This window comes from Vombatus ursinus, unplaced genomic scaffold, assembly GCF_900497805.2.
Source record: "Vombatus ursinus unplaced genomic scaffold, bare-nosed wombat genome assembly UNPS02014820.1, whole genome shotgun sequence".
NCBI lineage: Eukaryota > Metazoa > Chordata > Mammalia > Diprotodontia > Vombatidae > Vombatus > Vombatus ursinus.
In genome coordinates this window covers 6,780,440-6,791,946 of record NW_020954598.1, presented here as the reverse complement: position 1 = coordinate 6,791,946, position 11,507 = coordinate 6,780,440, and positions in this window count along the sequence as shown.

Below are 11,507 nucleotides of genomic sequence, written 5' to 3'. Positions count from 1 at the left end.
CTTTCTTTCTTTCTTTCTTTCTTTCTTTCTTTCTTTCTTTCTTTCTTCCTTCCTTCCTTCCTTCCTTCCTTCCTTCCTTCCTTTCTTTCTTTCTTTCTTTCTTTCTTTCTTTCTTTCTTTCTTTCTTTCTCTCTTTCTTTCTTAGGAAAAAGTCATCCCTCAAAATCTCAAGAAACTCTCTAATACTAAAAGTTCCCCAGAAAGTATATAACTCCTTTGTAGAGGAAGTTTGCTCATAAGGGTGTTTATTTTACCAATGATATTAATATTTACCACCCTTTTTTGTTCATCCTTTTTCCATCCCCCCCCCAAAAAAAGCAACACATAGTGGAAGTGTCCTGTTTTTCATATTAAGCATGGTTTGGCCCATTCTATTTTCAAACTTACACTAAAATATTATCTATTCCAAATAAGGCAGCAAACAATATGAGAATATAGCTTCTCTCAGAACATTCATATAGGCTGTAGTTCCAGTAGGGTGCAAAATATAAGGAATACTGAAGTGACATTGATGGATTTTTGTAGTGATCAGTTCACCCTGGTGAAAAGCAAGGCTAGTGTTTCTGAGGTCAGCTAAATTAAATGACCATAAGTGAACCTGACAGACTCATTTTTACAGAGAAGCCCAGTGTAAATTCTACCACGTAGGCAAGGCCTAAATCTATCTAGTGTAGCTTCACTTTGCATTGCTCCTAGTCCAGTTCTATGCTCAATTAGGCACCTAACACTTGTTTTATTTTGTGATAAAAAATACTCAAAATTACTTTATGATATTACAATAGACTTAATCTGAATCCTATTGTGGTTTTGGGTAGAAATCAGATTGGCTGATTTTGCTAATAATACTTAGATATTTATACAAGTATATGCTATGCATTTCCAAGTCTGACAAAATAAGCATATTCAATGTAGTTCAGAAGCAAATTATTCATTTTTCAGTTTAAGATCTTAATTTCAATCACAGGCAATATGCATATATTAAATAGCTATTATGTGCCAAAAATATTGTGCAAAATACTGGGAATAAAAAAGGAGAAGAGAACTAGCAATTATGAAATACCTACTATGTGCCAGGCACTATGCTAAACATCTTGTAGATATTATCTTCTTTGATTCTTACAACAACCCTGTGAGGTATGTGCCATTATGAACACCATTTCACAGTTGAATAAATTGAGGCAAAATGAGAGTAAGTGATTTGCTCAGGGTCACTTAGGTGACTTTAATCATATTTGAATTTATGTTTTCCTGACTACAGGTCTTGCTCTTTATCCATTGAGCTACCTGAGCAAAAAACTGTCCTTGCTCTCAAGAGTCACACACTCTAATGGGAAAGATAACATTAAAAAAAAACTATATACAAACTACAAATATGCAGAATAGACTAAGGATAATTAACAAAAGCAAGGCACTAGAATTAGGATGGATTGGTAATGTGTACATGAATCACCAATTTTACTTCCATTATACTTTTAATCAATCTAATAAAAAAAATTGGCAAATCCACAACCTACATTTTCATCACACAAAAGCATTTTTAGTCTAAATTGTAATATTTCTAGTCTTAATTTTCTGAGAACACTTCATTAATAATAGAAATAGATAATTCTGAAGACCTCCTAGGTCTTCTTGAGAATATTTTATCTTTAATCCTTGACCTATTATCCCATTGACCTTTCTGCATATGTATATTTTATATTGATGAACTATGAAATGTCTTATAGGTTATGTAATATGTTTATGTTTTTATTTTTGATCATGTTTATTTGCATTAGAAATAATGAATATCAGAAAGGTTCATGAATGAATGAGTAAATTAATTAAAAATCAATTTAAGTGTTTAATTTTTGCTAAGCACTGAAAATGTAAATGGAAACAAAATTGAAACAGTCTCTCTTCTCAAGGAACTCCTACTCTAATTAGAGGTGATAATGCAAAATAGAAAAGTCAGCTACAGAGTAGTTGGAAACACCACGAAGTCCTATGCATTTACTAAGCAAGCATTATGACTATGTCCGTGGTTAGGTGTAGAGGCAAGATATATGATAAGACCTGGAAGTCCTTCATCCAATGAGAAAGAATAAAGATAATAAATGATGCTGTTTTGGCAGGTGGCAGATTTATTCATCGCCAATGTTAAACTTGAATATAAAGTGATATATAATACTAGTATGTAATATATGTTTTTCTCAATTGTTCATATATTGCTTTTATATTTATTCATTTTTATAGTTATTTCCAGAAATGAAATGAAATGAAAAAGGAAAGTTTAGTAAAATCATTACTCATGTGGAACACTATTTTAAGGAACTGTTACATGATATTAATTTTTTATTTTATTGATTTTTACATTATATTTATAGACCACAACACTTCTGAGAGCATCTCTTATAAAAATAAGAGAATTAAATAAAAGTAATGATATAATGACCTCATCTGAAAGTGTAGACAATACTTTATATCTTTAGCAGCAACCACATATCTCCATTAAAAAAACAAACAAGAAATCTATTTTCTTTCCCATTCTCCCCATACAGTATTGAAAAATATGATAGAAAAACAAAACAAATTCCCTTTAACAAATTTACATACTTGAGCATACAATATAGGAAACAACATTCTCTGTATCATATGTGTGTGTTTATATATATATGTTTTATATATTTATTCATTATATATATATATATATATATATACACAGCATGTATGTGTATACACACATACCATTTATCATTTTAAACAAAGTTCTATATTCCTTATGTTTTCCAGTTTATTTAAGAGGAATGTTATGTTTAGATGAAAGCTTTTCTGTATCTATTGATATGATTATTTTTTATTTAGCTGTTAATATGGCTAATTAACTTTATAATTATCTTAATATTAAAACAACTCCATATCTCTTAGATAAATCCAATACAGCCATAGTGTATAATATTTGTGATATATTAAGTTTTATTTCTAATATTTATTTAAATGTTTATGTCTATGTTCATTTTAGTTATTGAGGTACAATTTTGCTTTATTATATTGACTCTACTTAGATTATGTATTAAGACTATAATTGTGTCATAGAAGAAATGTGGTAGGATCCCTACTTTTTTATCAAACAGAAAAATTATATAATTCCTTTGTGAACCTGTTTTTGTTTTTTTTTGTTTGTTTTATTGTGCTACTTTTTTTCTTGAATTTTGAAGTTCATTGATGGCTTGTTCAATTTCTTTACATGAAATTACTTTTTAGTCCATTAATTTGATTATTTTACATTTTTGTATACATTCATTTATATTAAGTTTAAATTGGGCATCATAGTTTCCAATAATAGTTTTTATTTCTTCATTTGTTATGAATTTTCCTTCTTCATTTTTTTAAAAACTAATTTATTTATTTTTAGTTTTCAACATTCACTTCCACAAGATTTTAAGTTCCAAATTTTCTCCCATTCTCATAACTTCCCCCAGTCAAGGATGACATGCATTCTGAATATCCCTTCCCTGAATCTGTCCTTTCTTTTATCTCTTCCCCCTTTTCCTCATCCCTTCCCCTTCAATTGTTTTGTAGGGCAGGATAGATTTCTATATCCCATTTCCTGTATATCTTATTTCCCAGTTGCATGTTAAAACAAATTTTTTTAAACATTTGTTTTTAAAACTTTGGGATCCAAATTTTCTCCTTTCCTCCCTCCCCTCCCACACTCATTGAGAAGACAAGGAACTAGATACAGATTATACATGTGTAGTCATGCAAAACACTTCCATAGTAATCATTTTGTGAAAAGCTAAGTATATTTCTCTTAATTCTATCCCACCCCCTTTTATTCTATTCTCTGTTTTGACCCTGTCCCTCCTTGGAAGTGTTTGCTTCTGATTGCCCCCTCCCCCAATCTTCCCTCCCTGCTATCATTCCCCTGCTCTCTTATCCCATTTCCACCCCACTCCACCCCCATTTTCCTGTAGGGTAAGATAGATTTCCACACCCAATTGAATGTGTATGTTATTCCCTCCTTAAACCAAATCCAATGAGAATAAGATTCAGACATTCCCTCTCAACTTCCCCCATTTCCTTTCCACTGTAAAAGCCTTTTCTTGTCTTTTTTATGTGAGATAATTTACCCCATTCTACCACTTCCTTTTTCCTTCTCCCAGTATAATCCTCTCTCATACCTTAGTTTTATTCTCCAGATATCACCCCTTCATCTTCAACTCACCCCGTACCCCCCCATCTATCTATTTACATGTAATTTTTTTCCCTCCAACTACCCTAATACTGACAAAGGTCTCTTGAGTTACAAATGTCATCTTTCCATGCAGGAATGTAAACAGTTCAATTTTAATAAGTCTATTATGATTTTTATCTTTCCTTTTTACCTCTTCATGTTTCTCTTGAGTCTTGTATTTGAAAATCAAATTTTCTGTTCAGCTCTGGTCTTTTCATCAGGAATGCTTGAAAGTCCTCTATTTCACTGAATGTCCATTTTTTTTTCCCTGAAGGATTATACTCAGTTTCGCTGAGTAGATGATTCATGGTTATAATTCTATCTCCTTTGACCTCTAGAATATCATATTCCAAGCCCTGTAGTTCTTTAATGTACAAACTTCTAAATCTTGTGTTATCCTGATTATGTTTCCACAATACTTGAATTGTTTCTTTCTGGCAGTTTACAATATTTTCTCCTTGACCTGGGAACTCTGGAATTTGGCTACAATATTCCTAGGAGTTTTCCTTTAGGGATCTCTTTCAGGAGACAATTGGTGGATTCTTTCTATTTCTATTTTGCCTTCTGGTTCTAAAATATCAGAGCAGTTTTCCTTGATAATTTCTTGAAAGATGAAGTCTAGGTTCTTTTGATCATGACTTTCAGATAGTCCAATAATTTTTAAATTATCTCTTCAGAATCTATTTTCCATGTCAATTGTTTTTCCAAAGAGATATTTCACATTATTTTTTTTTATTCTTTTTGATTTGTTTTACAGTGTCTTGATTTTTCATAAAGTCACTAGTTTCCAATTGCTCCATTCTAATTTTTAAGGAAGTATTTTCTTCACTGAGCTTTTGGACTTTCTTTTCCATTTGACCAGTTTTGCTTTTTAAAGCGTTCTTCTCCTCATTGGCTTTTTGGACCTCTTTTGCCATTTGGCTTAGGCTATATTTTAAGGTGTTATTTTCTTCATTATTTTGTTAGGTCTCCTTTAGCAAGCTGTTGACTTGTTTTTCATTATTTCCTTTTTCTACACTTTAAAAATTAATTTTTCAATTATCACAATCACTTTCATAAGCTTTTGAGTTTTAAATTTTTCTCCCCCTCCTGCCCCACCTCCCTCCCTAAGACAGTGTGCAATCTGATATAGGCTATACATATATATTCCTATTAAACATATTTTCACATTAGTAATGTTTTAGGTAAGGATTAGAACCAATAGGAGGAATAACCAAAAAGAGAAAACAAAACACAATAGTAGAAAAAATATCAAATAGTATGCTTTGATCTGCATTCAAACTCCATAGTTATTTCTTTGGATGTGGATGACATTTTCCATCATGTGGCCTTTGGAGATGTCTTAGATCCTTGTATTGCTGAGAAAGATTGAGTCTATCAATATTAGTCATCACACAACATGGCTGCTACTGTGCACAAAGTTCTCCTGGTTCTGCTCATTTCACTCAGCATCAGTCCATACAAGTCTTTCCAGGTTTTTCTGAAGTCCACCTGCTCATCATTTCTTATAGGACAATAGTATTCCATTGCATTCATACAGCACAACTTATTCAGCCACTCCTCTATTGATGGGCATCCTCTCAATTTCCAATTCTTTCCCACCACAAAAAGAGCTGCTATAAATATTTTTTGTACATGTAGGTCCTTTTCCTATTTGTATGATCTCTCTGGGATATAGCCCTAGAAGTACTATTACTGAGTCAAAGGGTATGCACATTTTTATATCCCTTTGGGCATAGTTCCAAATTGCTCTCCAAAATGATTGGATCATTTCACAACTCCACCAATAATACATTAGTGTTCCAATTTTCCCACATCTTCTCCAACATTTATTATTTTCCTGTTTTGTCATGTTGACCATTCTGATAGGTGTGATGTGGTACCTCAGAATTGTTTTGATTTGCATTTCTCTAATTGATACTGATTTAGAACATTTTTTTAATCTGACTATAGATGGCTTTAATTTCTTAATCTGAGAACTGCCTGTTCATATCCTTTCACCATTTATCAATTGGGGAACAATTTGTGTTGTTTTAAATTTGACTTAATTCTCTACATATTTTAGAAATGAGGCCCTTATCAGAGACACTGGTTGTAAAAATTCTTTCCCAATTTTCTACCTTCCTTCTAATCTTGGTTGCATTGGCTTTGTTTGTACAAAAACTTTTCAAATCAATGTAATCAAAGTTATCCATTTTGCTTCTCCTAATGTTCTTTATCTCCTGTTTGATCATGAATTCTTTAGTTCTCCATAAATCTGATAGATAAACTATTCCTTGCCCTTCCAGTTTGGTTACACTGTCAGCCTTTATATCTGAATCATAAACCCATTTTGACCTTATTTTGGTATATGGTGTGAGATTTTGATCTATACCTAGTTTCTGCCATAATCTTTTTCAGTGTTCTCAGCAGTTTTTGTCAAAGAGTGAGTTCTTATCCCAGAATCTGGGGTCTTTGGGTTTATCAAACAATAGATTACCATAGTCATTGACTACTGTGTCTTGCATATTTCACCTATTCCACTGATCCACCACTCTATTTCTTAGCCAGGACCAAACAGTTTTGATGATTGCTGCTTTATAATACAATTTAATATCTGGGATGTCTAGGCCACCTTCCCCTACATTTCTTTTCATTAGTTTCCTCGATATTCTGGAACTTTTGTTCTTCCAAATGAATCTTGTTATTATTTTTTCTAACTGTATAAAATAATTTTTGTTAGTTTGATTGGCATGACACTGAATAAATAAATTAGCTTAGGTAGAATTGTAATTTTTATTATATTAGCTTGGCCTACCCATAAGCAGCTGATGTTTTTTTTTTCATTATTCTCTTGTGTCACTCTCATTTCTCTTCCCAGTTTTTCCTCTACTTCTTTTACTTGCTTCTCAAAATCTTCTTTGAGCACTTCCATAGTCTGTGACCAATTCACATTTTTATTGGAGGCTTTGGGTATAGGAGCTTTGACTTTGTTGTTTTCTTCTGGTTGTATGTTTTGATCTTCTTTGTCACCAAAGAAAGATTCTATGGTCTGAATTTTTGAAAAGTTTGCTCATGATCCCAGCCAATTATTTGAGTTTTAAACTCTTTGGTAAAGTAGAGATTTACTTCCAATGTGGAGAATGTACTGTCCCAAGCTTTGGGGGTTTTATGTAGCTGTTTTCAGAGATACTTCTAGGGACTTGTGAATTTTCAGTTCTTCCAAGGTATTATGATCAAGGGCGAGGTGTTTACTCCTTTCTTGGCCTATGCTCAGGTATATGAGTGACCACAAGCACTCTTTTACACCTTGGAACTGTGAGGAAGATTTCCTCTTCACCACCACTACAAGCTCCACCATGCCAGCACTCCTCCTTGCCCCAGGACTCCCACCCAGAACTGTGACTAAGATCTAAGCACAGGCAAATCAAGGGAATACTGCCTCAGTACCAGCAAAGAGATCTCTACAATCCCCCTGTAATCAGTCACTTGATTCTCCCTCAGTTTGTGGGCCGGAAGCTCCAGAAGCAGGTGCAGCACCGAGGCTGCATGCTGGGCCTGTGGCTGGGACCAGGCTTCTCTTTCACCACAGTCACAGACTTTTCCTACTGACCTTCTGAGTTGTCTTTGGCATTGTGGGTTGAGAAATCTGGAAACTGTCACAGCTCCCTGTGATTCAGTCCTCTGAGGCCTGCTCCAGGTTTGCTGAGGCCTGTTTTGCCTATGTGCCCATGCAGAACTGGGCTCCTCTCCCTGCCTGGCACAATAAACCTTTCTGATCAACCATCCAGCTTGTCTTGGGCTGGAAATTTGTTTCACTCTGTCTTTTTGTGGGTTCTGCTGCTTTAGAATTTGTTAAGAGCCAATTTTTTACAGGTATTTGGAGGGATTTGGAGGAGAGCTCAAGCAAGTCCTCCTTCATTTTTGACAATGATAATTTTATTTCTTTTCACTTTCTTATTTTTATCAAATTACCTAGTGGTTCATTTATTTCATTAAAAGTTTCTAGTTTTATATTAATTTAATTTGCTATCAATTTAATCCATTCATTCTTTAACACAGATTTTTTTTAGTTTTTATTTTTTTGTTCTATTATTACATTTTTAATATTTTTAGTTGCAATCCCAATTCATTTATTTGTTCTTCTGTTTTTTAGTGAATTAAAATGTTTACAGGTATAAATTTTCTTCAACAGATGGTTTTGGCTGTATCTCAAATACTTTGAGTGTTTTCTCATTGTGATCATTATCTTTAATGAAATCACCTATCATTTCTAGAATTTATTCTTTGACTTTGATTCTTTAGATTAAAATTATTTAGTATTCAGTTGATGTGCAATGATTTTCTTAGCATATCTTACATAATATGTATAGATATATATATATACACATACAAATACACACACACATATGATATTTGCACTGGGATTAGTAAGTTATATGCACAATAATTAGTTTGTTTGTTTTTTTCACATATGTTTGTGATATTTTTATGTCCTAAGAAATGAATGATTTTCATAGATGTGAGGCAGAGCCAAGCAGAGTTAAGGTAAGGACTCTCCCCCTAACTCCTCCAAACTCCTTCAAATAGTGACTCTATACAAATTCTAGAGTGATATAATCCACAAACAGTGTTAAAAAATGTCCAGACTGAGAAGGTCAGCAGGAAAGATCTGGTGCAACAGGGTGAGAGAGGAATACAATCTTCTGCAGACAGTGCCAGCACAGCCCAAGGCCTAGCAAATCATGAGCAGGCCTCAGGGCAATTGAATCAGTTTCAGCAGGGGTGGTTTCTAGACCTCTGAGCTCACAGAACCAAGGACAACTTAGAAGGTCAACAGTAAATATCTGTCCTACCAAGGTCAGTGTGGAGCACAGCCCAGTGCAGCTCCAGCCAGGACATCCCCAGCCTCAGCAAGCTAGGAACAGGTCTTGGGTATCACCAAATCAGCATTGACAGAAGCTGCTTCTGGAGCTCTCAGCCCATTGATGGTAAAGGGATTGGATGACTGATCAGAAGGATATTATAAGGGCCTTTTTGCTAGCACTTGGCACAGGACTCTGTTGCTTTACCCATACTTGGATCTAGGTCATAGTTTTGGGTGGCAGTGCCAAGGTAAGGAGGAATGCTAAGACACCAGAGCCTGCAGCCACAGTGGAGGAGGACCCTCCTTACAGTTCCAGGGCAGAAAAGAGTGTTTGTGGTCACTCACAGACCAGAGCACAGGACAAGAGAATAGTAAACACCTGTCCTTAGATCATATCATCTTGGAAGAACTGAAAACTTACAGGTACTTAGAAATATCATTGAAAACAGCTGCACAAATCCCTGAAGCTTGAGACAGTATGCCCTCCACCCTGGAAGCAGAGCCCTACTTTAACAAAGAGTTAAAAAGTCAAGTAATAGCTTGGGAAAATGAGCAAACAATGGAAAAAAATCTGACAATAGAAAGCTCCTATAATAACAAGGAAGATCAAAATGTAATCAAAAGAAGATAACAAAATCAAAGCTCCTACATCCAAAGCCTCCAAGAAAAATATGATTTGTTCTCAAGCCATGGATGAGTTCAAAAAGGATTTTGAAAATGAAGTAAGTGAGGTAGAGGAAAAATTGGAAAAAGAAATGAGAGTTATGCAAGATAATCATGAAAAATGAGTCAACTGCTTGGTAAAGGAGAGAAAAAAAATACTGAAGAAACTAAAAATTTAAAAATAGACTAGGCCTGATGGTAAAAGAGGTCTAAAAAGTCAATGAAGAGACAAATGCCTTAAAAAGCAGAATTGGCCAACTATAAAAAGAGGCACAAAAATCATTATATAAAATACTTCTCAAAAATTAGAATTGTCAAATGGAAAAGGCAATACCAAAATTCGCTGAAGAAAATAATTCCTTAAAAATTAGAATTGAGTAACTGAAAACTAATGACTTTCAGAGAAATCAAGAAACAATAAAACAAAACCAAAAGAATGAAAAAAAATAATACAATGTGAAATATCTTATTGGAAAAACAACAAACTGGAAAATAGATCCAAGAGAGATAATTTAGAAATTATTGGATTACCTGAAAATGATGATTAAAAAAAGAGCCTAGACATTATATTTCAGGTAATTACCAAGGAAAACTGCTCTGATATCCTAGAACTAGAGGATAAAATAGAAATTGAAAGAATCCACAAATCACCTCCTGAAAGAGATCCCAAAGTTAAAACTGCCAGGAATGTTATGGCCAAATTCCAAATTTCCCAGGTCAAAGAGAAAATATTGCAAGAAACCAAAACCCAATAAAATATGGTTAAGTCACACTCAGGATAACAGAAGGTTTATCAATTTCTACATTAAAGGACTGGAGGTCTTGGAACATGACATTCCAGAATGGAAAGGAGCTAGGATTACAACCAAGAATCACCTACCCAGCAAAACTGAGTATAATCCTTCAGAGGAAAAAAAATGGACATTAAATGAAATAGAAGACTTTCAAGCATCGTTGATGAAAAGACCAGAGTTGAACAGAAAATTAGACTTTCAAATACAAGACCCAACAGAAGCATAAAAAGATAAACAGAGAAGGGAGATCATAATGGACTTAATAAGGTTAAAGTATTTTTATTCCTTTATGAAAACATGACACTTGTAACTCATAAGAACTTTGTCATTATTAGGGCAGCTAGAAGGAGTATTTATAGACAAAGGGCACCAGTGTGAGTTGAACATGAAGGGGTGATATAAAAATGAAATTAAGAAATGAGAGAGGAATGTACTGGGAGAAAGGGAAAGGGAAAAGTAGAATAATGGGGTAAATTATCTTACATAAAAAAAGACAAGAGAAAGCTTTTACAGCAGAGTGGAAGAAGAGCAAGTGAAGGGGATTATATGAACCTTAATCTCATCAGAAGAAATCTAATTTACCCTACAAGAAAAGAGGAAGTGAAGGGCATAACGGAAGGAGGGGGTGATAGAAGGGAGGGCAGATTAAGGGAGAGGATAGCCAGAAGCAAAACACTTTCAAGGAGGGAGGTAAAAGAAGAGAAATAATAGAATAAATGGGGGATAGGATAAAAAAAGTAACTGAAAAAAATTGAAACAAGTTTCCCTGATAAAGGCCTCATTTCTCAAACATATAGAGAACTGAGTCAAATTTACAAAAATAAAAGCCATTCCCCAATTGATAAACGATCAAAAGATATGAACAATTTTCAGATAAAATAATCAAAGCTATCTATAGCCATATAAAAAATGCTCTAGCTCACCATTGATTGGAGAAATGCAAAATAAAATGTATCTGAGGTACTACCTCACACCTATTAGATTGGCTAAT